The sequence below is a fragment of the Mustela nivalis genome, assembly GCF_964662115.1.
Source record: "Mustela nivalis genome assembly, contig: HAP1_SCAFFOLD_459, whole genome shotgun sequence".
NCBI lineage: Eukaryota > Metazoa > Chordata > Mammalia > Carnivora > Mustelidae > Mustela > Mustela nivalis.
In genome coordinates this window covers 209,523-229,387 of record NW_028136197.1, presented here as the reverse complement: position 1 = coordinate 229,387, position 19,865 = coordinate 209,523, and the positions used below count along the sequence as shown (strand labels likewise).

Sequence of the window (19,865 nt, the reverse complement as noted above, 5' to 3'; positions counted from 1 at the left end):
TAAATCTAATTTGGAAAGAACTAATAATTTTTTTTTTGGCCTGAATCTGCTCTGCCTTTCATTAGGTGGGACACTGACCAAGCCCACTCAGCTCCTCTTTCATGCCCAGTAATAGAAAAGTCAGGGACATTAATTACTTCTGGGATGAATTTTAACCACTGTGGATAGGATGCAGAAGCCAGTGGGTTAAACAGATTCTTTCTTGTTTCAGGAAAATAATTCTGAGATGTATTCTGTGCATTAGGATTGATGCTCAGTTGTGCACAATCATAATCCACTCAGTCTGAACTCATATATGTTTCTCCTGGACCACTTAGCTCTTCTCATTCTCTCCTCTTCCACGTGATCAAATCCCAAAATAATTATTTAGGTTGTGTATGCAAGTCCTGATTTTGAAGGGAAACTCAGTTACAGAAAGAGATGAGAATAAAGATACGGGAAAAAAAATGGTGCACTTGGGTGACTCAATTAGATAAGCATCTGACTCTAGATTTCAGCTCAGGTTGTTATCTCAGGGCGATGAGATGAAGCCCCTACAGGCTCTGTGCTGGGCAAGGAGGTTGCTTAAGATTCTCTCTTCTTATCCCTTTCCTTCCACCCCTCACCTCCCATGCTCTTTCTCTTAAATAATAAGCACTGCTGAACTATCTTAGATTCTGTACCTTCTCTCCAGCCATGAACCTATCACTGTCTCTAACTCTTGAAAACTTCATTAGACAAATTAATGTGGTGAAGGAAGCAATATGAGAAAGCCTATTAATCTGATGAGCATGGAACTGAACAAACCCTATAGATACTTTCCCTTTGGTTTCTAGCCTATCAATACCTACAGTGAGTCACATACACTCAAGATTATTGTTTTTATTGTATACTTCATATATTCATTAATTTTTGACTCATTATCATTTTGTTGAAGTGTTAAACTATGGTAATAAACAAACTTTTAATTAACTTTTCTTCCTATGATACAAATATAACTTGCACTTGAGCTTTAGCTAATTTTATGTTCTAAAATTGCCAAAACAAAATGATCAAGGTTTCTAGATTATTTACTGTATTTTCTACTATATAATATTGTTCTATCTGTTCTGTATAAAGAAAATGAATGCTTGCGGCTCTTGGGTGGCTCAGTGCGTTAAAGCCTCTGCCTTCTGCTCAGGTCATGATACCAGAGTCCTGGGATAGAGCCCCACATCAGGCTCTCTGCTCAGCAGGGACCCTGCTTCCCTTCCTTTCTCTCTGCCTGCCTGTCTACTTCTGATCTCTGTCTGTCAAATAAATAAACAAAATCTTTTAAAAAAAAGCAAATGAATGCTTGATAACTAAATGAATGCTTTACTGAACAAATTAAATATGGCAATAGCATTTTATTTTATCATGCTTTACATATTAAACTATAATATTATATCACTAGTCTACAAATAATCTACTCACATAGTGATTTGGAAGCTTTTAGCAAAAGAATTCTTCCTTCTGATTGTAGTATAAAAGCCACAGAAATATACAGAAGACACCTAGGATAGAAAGTTAAATCCAGTTACCCGTGATGCCTTGAGTAGGACCTGACCTATGTATGCCCTGGGATGCACTAGTAACTGTTACATGTGATAGGATTATATTTAATATATAGAGTCTCATTTACTTCACAAAGGAGATATAAATTTGAGAATAAAATATTTGATGAATCTATAAAGTCTATATCTATTTGGAACCAATGTGGTAGAATTAAGATGTTAATTTGAAAAAAAAATTCATTGAACACATACACATATTCAATTGTTTTTATATATATAAACAGCATTATTTATTTATGTAAATAAATGCATTGTCAGTAAAATCCATTTACTTATCAATCATAAAGGTAATTTTAAGTACTAAGAATAAGAAATATGTGAAAAGATAAGTGTTCAAAAGTGCGGTTTGTGGTAATTAATACAATATGATAGGCTCATAAAATAGATATATTACTTGAACTTAAAAGCTTCTATTTTTAAGCGATGACCACTTGAAATTTGTAATTAGTCTTGCTGCAGTTTTTTCCTTGCACTTATTGCCCTTCCCCAGAAGTTCATTAAGAATTTCTGTGAATGTCCTTATGTTTAATCTCATTCATAGATTCCACTGCTGCTCACAAAACAAAGCCAAAAAGAGAGGTAACTCTATGTGGCACTCCATCCACAAGCAATACATTCATAAATAATTAAAAAGCTCTCTACTTCATTTGTTACCCATTCATCTGATAATTTAAATGAGTAACTGAGGCCATTTTACCAGCACTTTTAATAGAATGCGACTCAGAAACTTCACAGTGTTATTTAAGAAGAAATGCTCATGTGTTAAGGTTTTTATTTTTTTTAAATCAACAAAATAATTTTCAAATATTAAAAGCAAATGTCTCCTTTTCCTCCAAGTTTCCTTGCTATGTCAAACTTATAAATAAATACATTACAACCGTATTTTGAGTAGTAGATAAAAACAAATGTTTTGAAACTGTCTGTGGGTTGAGTGTCTGGGTTAACTTGTATAAATATCTGAACTCAATGTATTTAGACTTTATTAGATGCATTTTTTAGACTATTTAAAAATACATGCTCAGGTAATGACAACATTATTTTATTCATTTTAATAAATGAATTATTTTATTTAATTATGTTTAGATATTTATTTATTAAATTAATGATTTAATATTTAACAATCTAAATTTGAAATATTTAAAATTCTAAAAATATTTATTTAATTAAATTGATATATTTAATATAAATATTCAATAAATTATTTAATCATTATTATAATTATGCAATACATTATGTATTATGTAATAATTGCATTTAAATAAATAAATAAATGTATTATTTACATTATTTTATTTTACTTTATTTTATTTAGTTGACAAAGAGAGGGAGAACGCAAGCAAAGGGAGTTGCAGGCAGAGGGAGAAGGAGAAGTAGGCTCCCAGCTGAGCAGAAAGTTCAACCTGGGGTTCCATCCCACGACCCTGGGATCACCACCTGAGTCGAAGGCAGATGCTTCACTGACTGAGCCATCCAGATGCCCAAGGCTTTGTATTCTTCGCTTCTAAATATTGATGCTGCTTCATCTCTGGAGTTAGTAAATTGATGTTGAGAATTCATATCAAAGAATTGATAGTAGCTCTTAAACAGAAACATGTAATTTAGGGGAAAAAAAGAACAGAAGGAAGAGAAAGGCCAAAAGTCAAAAGCACATTAATATAAAATTTAATTAGATAAATAAAGCTGATATTCCTGAAGGGGTCTAATAAAAGGGCTGCAAAGAGCTGATAGGATTAGGAAAATTGTCCACTCCTGGTCATTTCATAATTTTAAACTATTCCTTATTAATAAATATACTTAGTTCCAGAAACACAACCACATAAGGACATTTCCACCAAGTTTCCTCTAACAGCATTTACAAATTAGACGTTCAAACAATGTAGTTTGTTACATATTGCATCTGTATCTTAAAGTATAAACACTTTCTGTGACACATTTTCTAACAATTAAAATTAATATATATACATATTATATGTATATATATATGTGTGTGTATATATATACACACATATATATATATCTTACCCTAAATGGAAAAAAAAAATATATATATATAGAAACCTTATCCCTAAATGAAACCTTTCTTTGTTTATTAGCTTAAATAGGTAAATTAGCAACAACAACAACAACAAACAGCTAATATTATAGAGGTTGGAACAATTTACCTTTTCATTCATTGTTATTTTCTAAAAATTCCTATTTTATTTTTTCTCGTCTGTCATAATAATTTTCTAAATCTCCTGCCTTATTCAATTTTTTTCTTTTAGTGGAAATCTCTATTTCATATTTATTTTCTCTTCCTCCACTCTTTGCTCTAATAATTCAATGTATTATTAGATTTTCTGTTTTTCTCTTTATCCAGATATATCTTTTCTTTCTTTCTTTCTTTTTTAAATAATTTGATTTGCTGGCATTTTACATCAGTACGTGCTTTCTTATGGATGTTAGAAATGTCTGTGGAACTACTAGAAGTATAAACTTTTTTACCTTTAAGAATTTTACTTGGGTCAGTTGTTTAAGTGTCTTCCTTCAGCTTAGGTCATGATGCCAGGGTACTAGGATCCAGTCCTGCATCAGCTGCCTGCTCAGCAAGGAGTCTGGTTCTTCCTCTCCCTCTGCCCCTCCCTCTCTCTCTCTAATAAATAAATAAAATCATTAAAAAAAAAAGACTTACTGAAACCTGAGACTGAATTACTAAATTCAGTCTTAATATAAGACAGCTAAACAAAGCAATGATCACAACTGGAGAATTTATTCAGATCATGATTTAACATTTTTGGTTGACACAGGACCTCTTTCAGTAACAACTTTCCCTAAATATCAATTTCTTTTTAAGGCAAAAAATTTTGACAAGAAATCCAGATCCATCTCATCATTTTCATATCAATTTAATGTGACATCCTCGGAGTATATAATCAAATATGTAATTATTCTATCTGTTGCCTTGTATATTGCCTGTATCTTTTTCAGACTCAAAGTTCCATTGAGGTAGAGGTTTTTTGTTTTGTTTTTAAAGCAGAGATTTTTAAAGTGTTTGATATATACAAGATGCTTAATAAGTGTTTACAAAACCTATGTATTTCAGAAGCCTTAAACAGGCTTTAAAATAATGTAGGTGATATTAGTAGTCATATCCAACAATTTGTAGGTTTCAGTCATGTAAATAACTACATTTCTCAGAGACAGAGAAACATACAAATGATCTGGGTCCAGTAGGATAATGCTAGCATGTGTTGTAAATTCTCTTATATGACCTTATTCTTGCAAGAATTGGTTATGTGGCAGAAAAAAAGGTATCACTATCTTATACTTTGTTATTTAAATCGATTTATGGAAGTTGTTAATTTCTTACACTGCCCCTTTGTTTCAGTGGACCCAATTTCCGTGGTAATGGTGAGAGAAAAGTAGGCAATTTAGGCAGCAGCAAAAATCTCCTACAAGGCACTATAAAATAAGGCTTGTTCTAGACCATGGGTCTGTCCAAAGGGGAATGTTAAGGGGTAGAATGGATGATGGATGCATTGTGGACTTATAACTATAAGATTAATACTGTTATGCCCCAATAATGGGTCTATGATTAAAGGAGCGAGACTGATGTAAAGCGAAGGTCAAGCAAAGCTTTATTTCATGCCAAGCATCAAGAATCTAACTGAACGTTCGGGGCCACACCTCTTATGAGAGAAGGCAACCCTTCCCTGTTTCACAGTCTAGCTTTTAAGGGCAAAGGCCATGCAGTCAGGCCTGGCCACGCACAGGTGACCAATGAGATTTTAACACACACAGGAAACTCCACAGTGAGGCTAGGTGACCAATTGAGGTTCAATTGACCCTAGTATAGACATTTGACCCAGCCTATTACACCTTGATTAGGATTGGTGCCAAAACGGTTCCCAAAGGGCTGAGGAGTGGGGCATACTCCTTAGTATCTAGGGAGACAATATGCAAACACCGCCCCCCCTCCCGCTGATTGATGTCTCCACCTGGCCTGACCCACTCTTGTATATGGGCTTTGTTACCTGGAGCTGATTTCCAGGACTTGTTTTTAAGTGAATCCCCTGGGGGAAGGGGAGCAAGGACAGTTTAAGGGTTAACCTCAATGAAAGCCTCTTGCTAAAATATAAAAATATAAAATAGGTCCTTACATTACAACAACTCAGTAGGGAAAGTCCCAGTGTGGTGATAAAAGAAGTGATGTAACTTGCATTGCACTTTTTATTTTTAAAACGTGTAAGTTGTATTTTTCCCTGCCATGACATCATACTTTATCTTCATCTCTGTCTACTAGTTTAAAACTAGTTAAAGAAACTCAACAATTTTTTTGAAAAATTTTTATTTATTTATTTAAGAGCAAAAGCCAGAGAGAGAGAGAGAGAGAGAGAGAGAGAGAGAATGAGCAATATGGGGCTCGATCCCAGGACTCTTGAGATCATGAACTGAGTCAAAGGCAGACACTTAACTGACTGAGCAAATGAGACTCCCACAAACTCAACAATTTTATAAAATTTTTATTTGTTGGGGTGCCTGGCTGGATCAGTCAGTAAAATATGTAACTCTTGATCTTGGGGTTGTACGTTTGAAATCCACCTTGGGTATAGAGGTTTTTAAAAATAAAATCTTTAAAATTTTTCTTTTCCTTTTTTTATTTAAGCCATTGTATGGCAGTGTTGATCACTATATTGTACACCTGAAACTAATATTATCCTTATTTTAACTAACTGAAATTTAAATAAAAACTTTAAAAATAAAATAAAAATAATAATCATAAAAATAAAAAAGAGGAAAAATTATTTGGCAGGCAATTTTATTAATTGCATAATTATTTATTATTATCATAGTCTGTGTGTGTCGGTGGGAAGTGGCTGGTATTACAGTGAGTTCCATATGTGTGTTACACTGAGGTCCATGTCTGTAGTCAGTCTTTTTTTTTTTCATTTAATTTATTTTCAGTGATCCAAAATTCATTGTTTATGCACCACACCCAGTGCTTCATGTAATAAATTTCCTCCTTAATACCCACCACTGGTCTCACCCAACCACCTGCCACCCTCCTCTTCAAAACCCTCAATTTGTTTCTCAGAGTCCACAGTCTCTCATGGTTTGTCTCTCCCTCCAATTTCCCCCAGCACACTTCTCTCCATCTCCCAGTGTCCTCCACGTTATTCCTTATGTATTGAGCCTTATAAAAACTTTTATTTCTTTCCCTATTCTCCTTTTCATATGTTTGCCTTAGATGTTAAAATGTTATAAACCTCTCCTGCCTGGTCCATTTTCTCTCTCTTCTCTCATGATTTCTCATGCTCTCCCTGCCAACCCCACATGCCTTACAATATCTGGATATGACTAATTTCTTCCTGAGCTACTTTATTCTACTCTGCCATATGGTTGCCCTTCCCTCTTCTGTACCATAACTTCTATCCCCTGCATTTGTGCTTTAACAATACCTAATTCTTGGGTCGCCTGGGTGGCTCAGTTGGTTAAGCAGCTGCCATCGGCTCAGGTCATGATCCCAGCGTCCTGGGATCGAGTCCCATATCGGGCTCCTTACTCCGCAGGGAGCCTGCTTCTCCCTCTGACTCTGCCTTCCACTCTGTCTGCCTGTGCTCGCTCTCACTCTCTCTCTCTCACAAATAAATAAATAAAATCTTTAAAAAAAAAAAAACAATACCTAATTCTTTTCACTACATCTGTATCTTTGAGGTCAATACTCAGTAGTGCAATCGCTGGGTCATAGGCTAGCTCTATTTTACTGGAAAGAAGGGCCATATGCACCCCAGTGTTCATAGCAGCAATGTCCACAATAGCCATTCTGTTGAAAGAGCCAAGATCCTCTTCAACAAAGAAACGGATAAAGAAGATGTGATCTATGGATACAATGGAATATCACTCAGCAATCAAAAAGGATGAATACTCAACTTTTGCATCAACATGGATGGGACTGGAGGAGATTATGTTAAGTAAAATAAGTCAAGCAGAAAAAGTCAATCATCATATGGTTTCACTTATTTGTGGAACCTAAGGAATAGCATGGAGGACATTAGGAGAAGGAAAGGAAAAATGAAGTGGGGGGATTGGAGGGGGAAATGAAACATGAAAAACTATGGACTCCAAGAAACAAACTGAGGTTTTTAAAGATGAGAAGGATGTGGGGATGGGTGAGCCTGGTGATGGGTATTAAGGAGGGCACATATTGCATGGGGCACTGGGTCTTTTACACAAACAATGAATCATGGAACACTACTTCAAAAAATAATGATGTATTGTATGGTAACCAACATAACATAATTTAAAAAAAAAAGGAGGGGGACAATTCCTAACACTCAATCTTTGCTAGTTTCTTGTTTACCTCCTTTTAAGAGTAAGCTCATTAGTGGTTTTTTGTTTGTTTGTTTGTTTTGTCTCAACTTAAAGAAGAAAAATAATTCACATTATTTTGAAAACTTTTTGAACAGTGTACAAACGTTAGTCAAGTCCACAATGTCTCATCTCTTCTTCCTCCTAACATGGCTAAGTTGAAAAACCCTTTATCTGGGAAAAGATCATTCTCCTGCCACCTTGTGTAAGATTTTGGCTTTAGCTTATATTATCCTTTCTTTCCTTTTCTGAAAATAAGTTGAAAATATTAATAGCCTCATTTTCTTCTTCCAAAATATGACTGCTTCTTTACCAAGTGCAAAAGCAACCCATTTTGACCATAGTAAACAGCTTGGACCTACTTTTTTGGCTCACTGTTTTAGTGAGACAAGTGGAGTGAAGATGACACACCATTTCCAAATGTATTAATAATTGGTAGACCATACTTCTAAATTGAAGTTTTGTTGCCATTAAACTATGACCAGACTCGCTATAATTACAGAGGTAAATTCTTTATATTTACTATATTTGAAATTACCATATAATACCAAAATAAAATTATGATTATGTGAAGAGTCTGTCATATTAAGAAGATGACTTTGAAATTATTGCTTATCTAAATGAAATTTCCCATTTTATAATCTTGTATAAGCTTCCGTTGTCATTTCCTCTTTAAAATCTATTAGAAGGCACTCTTATTTTCCCTTAAGTGGGAAGTCAAATGTGGAACAAATTCATCCCAAAGGAACTGATTGTATATTCCACTAAGACCAGGTGGCTTCCATGTGGCATTTTGCCTCTTGCATATTGTTCGTCTCCTACAACAAATGGGGGTATGCTCTTTAGTAAACTAATTCAACTCAATTAGAGACATTGTCTTCAAGGGATAACATTATAGAGACTAGAATCAGAATCATACTTTTGGGAAAATTGGGCCCAGGTTTTTTGTTTTGTTTTGTTTTGTTTTGTTTTAAGATTTTATTTATTTATTTGACAGACAGAGACCACAAGTAGGCAGAGAGGCAGAGAGAGAGGGGGAAGCAGGCTCCCTGCTGAACAGAGAGTCTGATGCAGAGCTCGATCCCAGGACCCTGAGATCATGGCCTAGCCAAAGGCAGAGGCTTAACCCACTGAGCTACCCAGGCGCCCCTGGGCCCAGGTTTTGATGGCTTCTTTCCTCAATCTTATAAAACCTATTTGAACTCTACTGGATGCCTGAACTGCTTAAAAATATTTGGTCCCTTGTAATTTTAACCTTCCCGTATTCAATGCACCTGATCCATGTAATATCTTATAATATTTTTGTCAAATGAAGACTCTCAAAGTGTGTTTCTTGGGAGACACTTTTCAATTGGTTGCTTACATTTCTGCATTTATTATTTGTTTTAGACCATCCTTTGAAGATGGTTGTATTGAATAGACTTGGAAGACAGAAAGGTATCTTTTTTTTTAACTTAACCTGTTGTGTTTGCAAATATTATCTGCCTCTTTTTTGATTCTTCTTGTGGGAACTGAGGCTCAGAACTGATATATAACTCCCACCCCTACACACACACACACACACACACACACACACACACACACACACACACAAACACACACACACACACAAATACTGTTAATATTCTGGCTACCTCTATTGCTGTGAATATTAAGCTATATTATTTCTGAACCATGAGTCTGCGTCTTCTATCAACACCCAAGAAACCACAGCAGACTCATACACCAGCTTTCAAATAAGAGAAAATAATCTCAGATGCTTTATATTTTTTGATAGTGTTACCTACTTCTGAACATATGTATGAACACATATAAAGCTGGAGCCATGACCATTTAGAGCTTCTTCTGTGGAAGAACTATGCATTCACTAGTAAACAAAAGTAGTTTCATCTTTTTTTTTTTTCCTCCTGGACACCATTTCCTCTCTTACACTGTTGCTCAAATTGGATGGAGTCTAAGGTCCTTTGAGGAAATTTTTGTTTAATGACTCAAAATAAAATAGGAAGAGTCTAAAGTGATAAAAATAATTCTAGATAAAAGGTATAAGATCATGCCAGAAAGGATAGTAATTTTATCTAACAACTGCCTGTTCACCCCTTATTTGTTCATTAACTAATCTCCAAATTCCTGACTAAATCCCTTTTGTAAGCCAGAATGTGAGCTAAAAACTGGGATTTTAAAAAAGTTTTCATTTGAAATCCAGTTAGTTAACATATATGGTTGTATTATTTTCATGTGTACAATATAACATATAGCACTCAGTGCTCATCATGACAAGTGCTCTAATTAACCCCCATCACTTATTTAATCCATCACTCCTTTAAGATCCCCTCAAGTAACCATCAGTTTGTTCTCTGTAATGAAATGTCTGTTTCTTGCTTTGTTTCTCTTTCTATGTCTTGTTATTTTCCCCTTTGCTTGTTTGTTTTGTTTCTTTTATTCCATATATGAGTAAAGGTATTTGTCTTTCTCTGACTGACTTATTTCACTTTTAGCATTATACTGTCTAGTTCCATCCATGTTATTGCAAATGGCAAGATTTCAGTCTTTTTTATGGCAGAATAATATTCCATTGTATATACATAGCACTTATTCTTTATTTATTCATCAATTGAGGGATACTTGGGCTCTTTCCATATCTTAGCTTTACAAATAATGCTGCTATAAACATAGGGGTGCTAGCATCCCTTTGAATAAGTTTTCTTATATTCATTGGGTAAATACACACCAGCAGGACTGTTGGATCACAAAGGACTTCTATTTTTAAATTTTATGGAAATTCCATACTGTTTTCAAATATGGCTGTATCAGTTTGCATCACCGCCAACAGTTCTCAATTGTTATTTTTTCTTTTTTTTTAAGATTTTATTCATTTGACAGAGAGAGATCACAAGTAGAGAGAGAGAGGAGGGAGCAGGCTCCATGCCTGGCAGAGAGCCCGATGTGGGACTTGATCCCAGGACCCTGAGATCATGACCTGAGCTGAAGGCAGAGGCTTAACCCACTGAGCCTCCCAGGCAGCCCCCACAAGTGTTACTTTTTCACATCCTCTCCAACACCTTTTGTTTCTTGTAGTGTTGATTTTAGCCATTCTGACAGGTGTGAGGTGGTATGTCTTTCTAGTTTTGCTTTGCAATTTCCTGATGATACATGATGATGGACATCTTTTCATGTTATCTACTGAACATTTGAATGTGTTCTTTGGGGAAACAATTGTTCATGTCTTCTATCCATGTTTTTATTGGATTATTTGTTTTTGGATGTTGACTAAAAACTGGATATTAAGTAACACACAAGACAGGTTTCCTTGAGCTTAAAATTTATTTGCATGAGTATGATTAACAGGAAAAAATATGCATATGTGTATGTACAAGTGTGTTTACGTATACATCTATCTATCTATCCTCTATCCCCTGTCTTCTAATTGTGGTAAATCCCGTAAGGTGGGGAATGGGATATTCTGAAGAAATATGCTGCTGGATATGTTGGGTAAGCAAATTTAATTGCACTCAGATGCATTGGATATAAGTGCATCACTCAAATGAGTTATTTAATATTATATAGAAACAAAATTTTATGTAGTTGAAAATAATAGGTAGTTAAAATAATTTTTGTTGTTTGTTGTTTTGTGTCTTTTTTTGTTTATATATACTATGGTGTGAATGTTTATGTCTCCCAAAATCATATTATGAAATCTAACTCTGGAAGTGGTAGTATTAAAACATAGGGGCCTTTGGGAGGTGATTAGGTCATAAGTGGGATTACAGTCCTTTTAAAGGAGACCCCAGAGAGTTCTCTTGATTCATTCATCATGTACGTTTACAGTGAGAAGATAGCCATCTATGAGGAAGTGGGCTCTCCCTGGATCTGCCCATTCCTTAATCTTGAACTTCTCAGTTCTAGAACTGTGAGAAATAAATTCCTGTTCTTTATAAGCTATTCAGTCTATATCATGTCCGTTCTAGCAGCCTGCATGCAGAAGGACACTATGACCTAAAACGAGAGCAATAAATATAAAGTTTCAGTAAAGTCAGTTGGTACAATGTTTTTTTACTTAGAGAAGACATGCTGCTTCATGTTAAACCTTGATATTGTATATGTTTCTTGAAGGGCCACTTCTTACTCCTTTGTGTGTTTTCCACAAAGTCCAGGATGATGCCTTACATAAAGGTAATATTTTATAAATACTGTTGGAAATATATACTTCTCTAAAATCTTATTTTGCCTACAGATTACTTGGATCCACTTTGCCTTGTGTAGAATATTTGAAATATATTAAGAACAGAATGTATCTCTAAATAACATTTAGAATCATCATTAGTTTATGACTCCTGACTCATTTGTTTATGCAGTGATACTTACTGCAAGCACACTGAAGTTTGTAATATAATTTTTGAATTAATCACCAAGCTAGTTTATTTTAACCTATGAAAAAATAATTTCTCATGTTGGTTTAATTCTGCTCTTATGTTATGGTCATGACATTTTCATTAAAATAAAGTAGAAAATAGAAGTAAATAATAAATGAAAAATAAAAAATAAATAAAAAAATAAAAGTAAAACTACTGTGAAATGTTAAACTTTTCTTACTTATTTTGTTTTGCTTTTCCTCTACCATACTGGCAAAGCTGTATTTTGCAGATAGATACAATTTTCTAGTTGCTAGGTTTGTTACTTTTGCTAAAATTTTCAAAATATAAGAAGTTGAATAGTCATGGATTGTTTATTAAACTCCTTACCTACACATATAAAAATAAAACAATGATGGTGACCTGGGTATTTCTAAAATTGTATTCTGTTTTTCCATATTATGTTTTACAATGTAATTAATAAAGATTCTGCATATATTAACACCCATCCCTTCTATCTCATCTGTATGTCCATTACAGAGCATGTATGATTTCTATTCATTGCTATGTTGTGGTGAAGAGATTGTCTGAATTAGTCCTATAGTTATGCAGGTAGATCTTAAGCTATGGTGCTCTTGTTTATTTGCTTGTTCCTGATCAGTATGTCTGAAAGATGGTAACTATTGCATCAGGTATGACGATTAAAAAATATTATTGGTGCCTGATACACTGTGATGAAATAGGTAAGTCGATTCATAATTTGTTAATTAAATTAGAAAAAAATTCCTTTGGATTTGTCCTTTATTAAGAGTTTTTTTTTTTAACGAATTCCTTAGGATGTCTTTTGTGTAATATATATCACATGCCTCAACCTTTAAATTTGAATGTAGAAAAGAGTTATCAGAATGAGCCTAGAAAATATTGTTATGAAATATTTGTGTTCCGTTATATTATGTTAACTTAGGAAATAATGGTAGTTATTTTTATTAGCATTTCCTACTTTCTACATGCACTTACAGATGAGATATCATGTTTTTCCTACTCTTTTTATCGTGGTTGTTATATTCTTCATGATCAATAACAATCAATGATAATTCATAACATTAATTTTCTTTGGGAAAGTGATATTTTAGCAAGAATCCATGACCAAAAATTTTAGCTGTTGTTCTTCCAGGAGATGAGACTATCAATGTTCCTGAAATTTCAAGAAATAGAACTTATTAATTGTGTTGGTTGATGTTTATTGTCTCTGAACTTAGACGTGCATAATTCAATTTAAAATTTATTTTGGGGGCGCCTGGGTGGCTCAGTGGGTTAAAGCCTCTGCCTTTGGCTCAGGTCATGATCCCAGGGTCCTGGGATTGAGCCCCACATTGGGCTCTCTGCCTAGCAGGGAGCCTGCTTCCTCTTCCCTCTCTCTCTGCCTGCCTCTCTGCCTACTTGTGATCTCTATCTGTCAAATAAAATAAATAAAATCTTAAAAAAAATGTAGTGGACCTTAAGAGGGTGCTTATCTGAAATTGAGGGACATTATTAAAAAAATAAAAAATAAAATTTATTTTGAATTGAAAACAAGATCTTACTGAAGTTTAGGCATCCCACTTTATATCAGGCCTCCAGTACATTCTAATTTATTTATAGAAAATATCATAAACATGAATGTCACTTTTCCTATTGCATTTATACTGAAACTGCAATGACTCAAGATGTCAGATCTGAAAAGCACTACCTTTCTATAATTTCTGTTTCCTAGAAGGAATGGATATACCATTTTAGCACAATTATCCAACAGTATTCAAAACCACCATGAATTTTAAAACATAGTTATTACACCCTAAAAATCAAGTATGAAAATGTATAAACAACCAAATCTCTATCTGTAAATGAAATACTCCCACACAGATGGGTTTTAAAACTTTCTAACTTAAGGAATTTGATAGCACAGACTCAGGGTAGTAGTTTCAGTGCCTACAGTATACTTTCAGGGAGAGAGTAATGTAGCCTCTGAGTCACTTTCTGCCTAGAGATGACCTAATAGTGGTTCTGGCATTGTTTGTTTGTTTTTGAAAATACGTTCCTGGGCGTCATTCAGTAAATGCAGAGTTTGGCAATCTATATAAATTAAGGATGATCTTTTTGAATGTTTGTCTTTCACTACATCAAATTAACATAATTGGACAGAAATTCCACTAAATTAAGCATTGTTAGGAAATGGGTAAATTGGAGCTGCTCAAATTAGTTGCTCTTTGAACTATGTGCTGTTGGTTCAGGATTAGATAAGGAGTTTGAAGGAAAACCTAAATCATTGCTTCCTTTTTTGAGAGAGTCTTAGCATATTTTCTTAAAATTAGCTGAAATAAACAATGTGTTTAGTCGCAAAGTGATTTGCATTTTTGCACAAACTCCCTATCTCCTTGAGAATTATAACAAATATTTCATGAAAAATCATTGATCTTTACTTTGTTACACTGCTGTAAAGTACATTCAGAGTTGCCAGTTAAAAGTGTTAGTGTTGAGATGAAATGTCATGCATTTTTCTTCAATTCCATGCAAATGAACACAGTAATTTATTAAGACACAATGAAGAAAAAAAAATTGACAATGAGTTCCAGATTTGAAAAATCACTTGACATTCAATCCAAATTGTGAGTTTGATCGGTTAGCGAACACATTATGATGCACCCCCAGTAATTTTACAGAGATTATATTTTTCTTACCAATTCTTGATTATTCTGTCTTGCAATTCAGAGAAAGCTAACTAATTTAAAATAAACTTCTGTTAATTTGGTTGTTATAAACTTAAAATTGATTAATTTCCATATACAGAGTTAAAATGTTCACAATTTACATTAAATATATATTCTGTGTATACCTTGGAAAAATTATACTGAAAATTGAAATTAAAATGATGTTGTATATAGCTGCAAGAAGCCGCCTGTCCCATTTAATCTTAATATATAAGTTGTGTCAGGTAATTTATAAAATCCCTACTGCATAACAAGTCAATTTTTTTTGGAATGGGTAGTAATGTTTCTTCTTATTTCTAAATAAGAATTGGTCTATGAGTGCATCTGCAACTGTATTTTTCCTAAGTGGCTTCATGGTCTTGAACTGCGAAAGCTCAGAACATTAAACATCAAAATAATATATTTTGACGTAATTAGACATCAAGGAAATGCAATTAAAATGACACTGAGATATCACTACACACTTACCAGAATGGCTAAAATAAAATATAATGACAAGACCAAAAAAAAAAAAAAATACCATTTGATGATACACAATGGCAAGTTGTACCATCACTTAACCATCTCAGACTAGTGTAGTGTTAAATTTGTTTTTCTATGCAATGTTTTTGGTCACTTACCACTTTTCAAGGATATAAAGTGCTACCATTTTACTTAAAACTGTGAAATTTGGTCAGATTTAAATTTCAATTTATGTTAAAACATTCTGTAAACTGTGTTAAACCTTGACATTTGTTCCCTCTGTTCAGTGAATAACACTATATCATATTCTGAAAAATACGCTTATTTTCATTTTGAAAAATATCCCTTTTTCCTCTTATGGTAATTATTAATATGAATTAATAGTAGAATTTGATATGGTTCCATATGACCATAAATACTTTATTGTATATTATCAAATTTAATAATGAATATAATGTACTTCTTTGGACAATTTTTAAAGACCAGTCTACTCTTAAAACAAAAAAATGGAGACGCACTTCTTTAGTTCACACAAATTTCATTTTATTATATATAACCTCAGATAAATTTCAACAAATCATAATTTATTAAAATTATGTCTACTTAAAAATCTCATAGAAGAGTAAAACCATCAAAAATAAAAATACACACACACAACACACACACATCACCCATGTATTGGCAAATCACAATTGCTGTAACAATACATTAGGCATTCCACTGTTAAGGGCTATCAAAATTTCCATCAGTGACAAAAAGATTTGTATCCAAATGGACTGATTTTCCAGAATCCAAGAAAAAGTCTCCTAGGGTTTATTTAAAGATAAATATTTGAACAAATACTTCTTAAATTTAGGAAATTCAGAACATACGACTAAAGAATATTTGCAGTGCAGACTATATTCAATCCTTCCTTCAAAATGTGCCTTTGAGTACATAATTCTGTTTTCTCTCTCTAAATTGAGCTGTCCTCCAAGGAAGTGTTCTAAAATGTGTGTCTCTGTGTGATAAATGTTCTAAGACCTAACATGCTTCATTGTATTTTTACTGTGCTCTCAAATTTAATCAATAATTTGGCTTGATGTATAATATCTAGTTTCAAATATCTTTGCCATCTCTACAAACACCCAGCTGTCTCCTTTGTATGCTATTACTATTGAGAATTCTGCTGTCAGTATTATTCTTGTACATTTTAGGTGATCTGTTCTTCTCTTGGGCATCATTTGTGCTCTTCTCTGTTTTTGATATTCTTAAAACTCACCATAAAGTATATGAGTGGTTTTGTGTGTGTGTGGTTTTTGTTTTGTTTTGTTTCTGATTTCATGTTTGGCATCATTTTAAGTCTGGTATCTTTTTCTTTAATTCTCCAAAATTTATCTCAGTACTTATTTAAATATTTACTTTATTTTTTTTTTTCTCTTCTGCTGCATTGGACAGAAGTCATTAATTTGTTTGTTTGTTTGTTTTTCCCAACTCATTTATTCCTTTTACTGCTATATTCATCTTAGTCTCCATTTATCGTATTCTTTATTTCAACAATTTTCACTTAATTTATATTCACAGTATAGTATCTTTTCTTTGTATATGTATATCATTATTTTTCATATACTTTTAAGCTATTTTTAAAAATAATTTATTTATTTATTTGACAGTGAGAGATCACAAGTAGGCAGAGAGGCAGGCAGAGAGAGAGGAAGAGAAGCAGGCTACCTGCTGAGCAGAAAGCCCGATGTGGGGCTTGATCCCAGGACCCTGAGATCATGACCTGAACCGAAGACAGTGGCTTAACCCACTGAGCCACCCAGGCACCCTTTTAAGCTATTTTTTAAAAGTACAGTCATTCTTTTTTTTTTTTAAGATTTTCTTTCTTTATTTATTTGACAGAGAGAGATCACAAGTAGACGGAGGGCAGGCAGAGAGATAGAGAGAGGGGGGGGAGCTGACTCCCTGCTGAGCAGAGAGCCTGCTGCAGGACTTGATCCCAGGACCCTGAGATCATGACCTGAGCTGAAGGCAGTGGCTTAATCTACTGCGCCACCTAGGCGCCCCTAAGCTATTTTTTAAATTTATGTTCCAATAACACTTGGATTGCCATATAAAGTTAACCACATCATCTTTTTTAGGTAAGTGATTGTACTTTTTATGTGCATAGTTATTTTGGTCCATGAGTTCAGCTCCTCTTAGGATCATCAAATCTCTGTAAAGCCTGGGTATGCTAGGATTTTCTAAGCAACAATAAAATACATTGAAACCTGGTAGCTTAATTATGATAATGTTTTCTTTCACAATCATTCACAATAGTATTACATTCTGAGTAGCTTCCTTCTATTTGGCAGCTATAGTGTTTGGAAAAACTTGAATTGTGATATCACTGTGATAATGTGAATTAGTCAGGGTTTTTCAGATAATTGGGAAGAGAAAAAAAGGAAGATATTCTCCAGGGCCAACTCTAGAAGTGACTATTAAAACATCTGTCCAAATTCAATTGAACAAAACTCAGAAATGCCATCTCCAGTGAAATACAAAGAAGATTATATATAGTTCTGGGCACACACATCTCATTTGACCCATGATGTACATCAATGAAAGACTGAAGGCCAATCACCACTCCATGGGAGAATTTAAAAATAAATTTACTAATGAGGCCAAGAATTCAGAATCACAAATACTTCAGAAATAATAATAACTGCCTTCACTTGATGTTATTCTATAAGATAAATCCTACGATCAAGTTTCAATTTTAAATTCTTACAATTTTAAATTCTTAAATCCTTATGAAGAAGCATCATTTGGAGGGAGCAGTTTTCATAATTTATCATCCATCAGCCTTTTTTTTAAGATTTTATTTATTTATTGGACACACACAGAAAGAGAGAGAGATCACAAGTAAGCAGAGAGGCAGGCAAGCAGGGAGGGAAGCAGGCTTCCTTTTGAGCAGAGCCCGATGTGGGGCTGCATCCCAGGACCCAGAGACCATGCCTTGAGATGAAGGCAGAGGCTTAACCTACCACCCACGTGATGAGAGAGCCACTCAGGTGCCCTCATCCATCAGTCTTAATTGATTGGAGGAAAATGTGTGGAGGAATAATGCCTTAGGGAGCTAACCTCTCTAAAGAATTTTCAAGTCTTTACCCCTTCAAGGTTTTTGTACAGTTCTGATAGCCTCTAAACATCCAGCTGATTTCTACAGTGACAGGCCTGTTAAAACCTGTCTTCAAACCAGGAATAGAGCTTGAAACATACCAGTCAAGAGCAACTTTGAGTCTTTTAAGGAATTTATCATCATTTCTTTGTTTTTGGTTAATATCTGAAATAGTTCCATATTACACTTGCATAATTTCTCCAGAGCTGACTTTGAAGGAGGCATTCAGTTCCAGCTAGTTCCATATTTTGGCAAGAACAATAATTCTATATAAAAAAAACATATCTTAGGGCGCCTAGGTGGCTCAGTGGGTTAAAATCTCTGCCTTCGGCTCAGGTCATGATTCCAGGTTCCTGGGATTGAGTCCCACAGTGGGCTCTCTTCTCAGCAGGGAGCCTGCTTCCATTCCTCTCTCTCTGGCTGCCTCTCTGCCTTCCTGTGATCTCTGTCAAGTAAATAAATAAAATTTTTTAAAAAACATATTTTATACCAGTTATTCATGTTTATTAACTAAGATATCACAATACAAATAATACAAACAGTTGCTCTTTATTAATACCTTCAACCAAGATCAAAAAATATGTCATATTTTCTCCAAAAACTTTATATCATCTGATAGGTTAGATATATATAAAATTACATTTAAAGTTTTAAAAATATCAGCAAATATTTTCATTTAAATGCAAATTTGAAAAAAGTCTACTCTTCCAAACACGACTTTTTATCCTATTTTTTTTTAATTTTGTCGACAACTGATAAAATGTTTAGCGAGACTATAAATGTTAGATCGAAAAAAATGATTAATACATGTAGGTTCAAATTATTATGTTCCATTAAAAATGATTTAGTCTTTGATGAACTTCTGTTTGGTAATATGTTGTATCCAGATATAGTAAATTAATGATATATATAAAATTACAGGAAATGACCTTCCGTTCCATTATGAGTAGAGCTTTTAAATGCTCTTTGTCACAACCTGTCATCTTGTCATTATGTAGCATTATGTAGCATTTAAAAAATGTATACTCTTCACTTCGAAGTCTTTTAGAAATCTAACATATGACTTTCTATGGTTTGTGTCTCCATATTCCTTTATTGCCAGTTTGAACAAATCCACATGCTTTGATTCAAAGGTAATAAATACCTATTATTTGGAATAATGATGCTTATTTTTGTTCTCCCACCCTTCGCAGGTGGTTTCATTTTAGCACACTTCAGAGTTATAATTTCAAGCTTATTAAAA

The 19,865-nt window shown here is 33.8% G+C and overlaps 1 long non-coding RNA gene across 1 annotated transcript in view; it reads left to right on the top strand.

Annotated features, from left to right (window-relative positions):
• The window catches only part of LOC309857174, a 53,828-nt gene extending 41,736 nt beyond the window's left edge, over positions 1-12,092 (top strand). The window contains exon 3 of the long non-coding RNA XR_014307505.1: positions 12,033-12,092. This is a non-coding gene — a long non-coding RNA (uncharacterized lncRNA). The remainder of the gene's footprint in view (positions 1-12,032) is intronic.
• Positions 12,093-19,865: the final 7,773 nt, after the last annotated feature.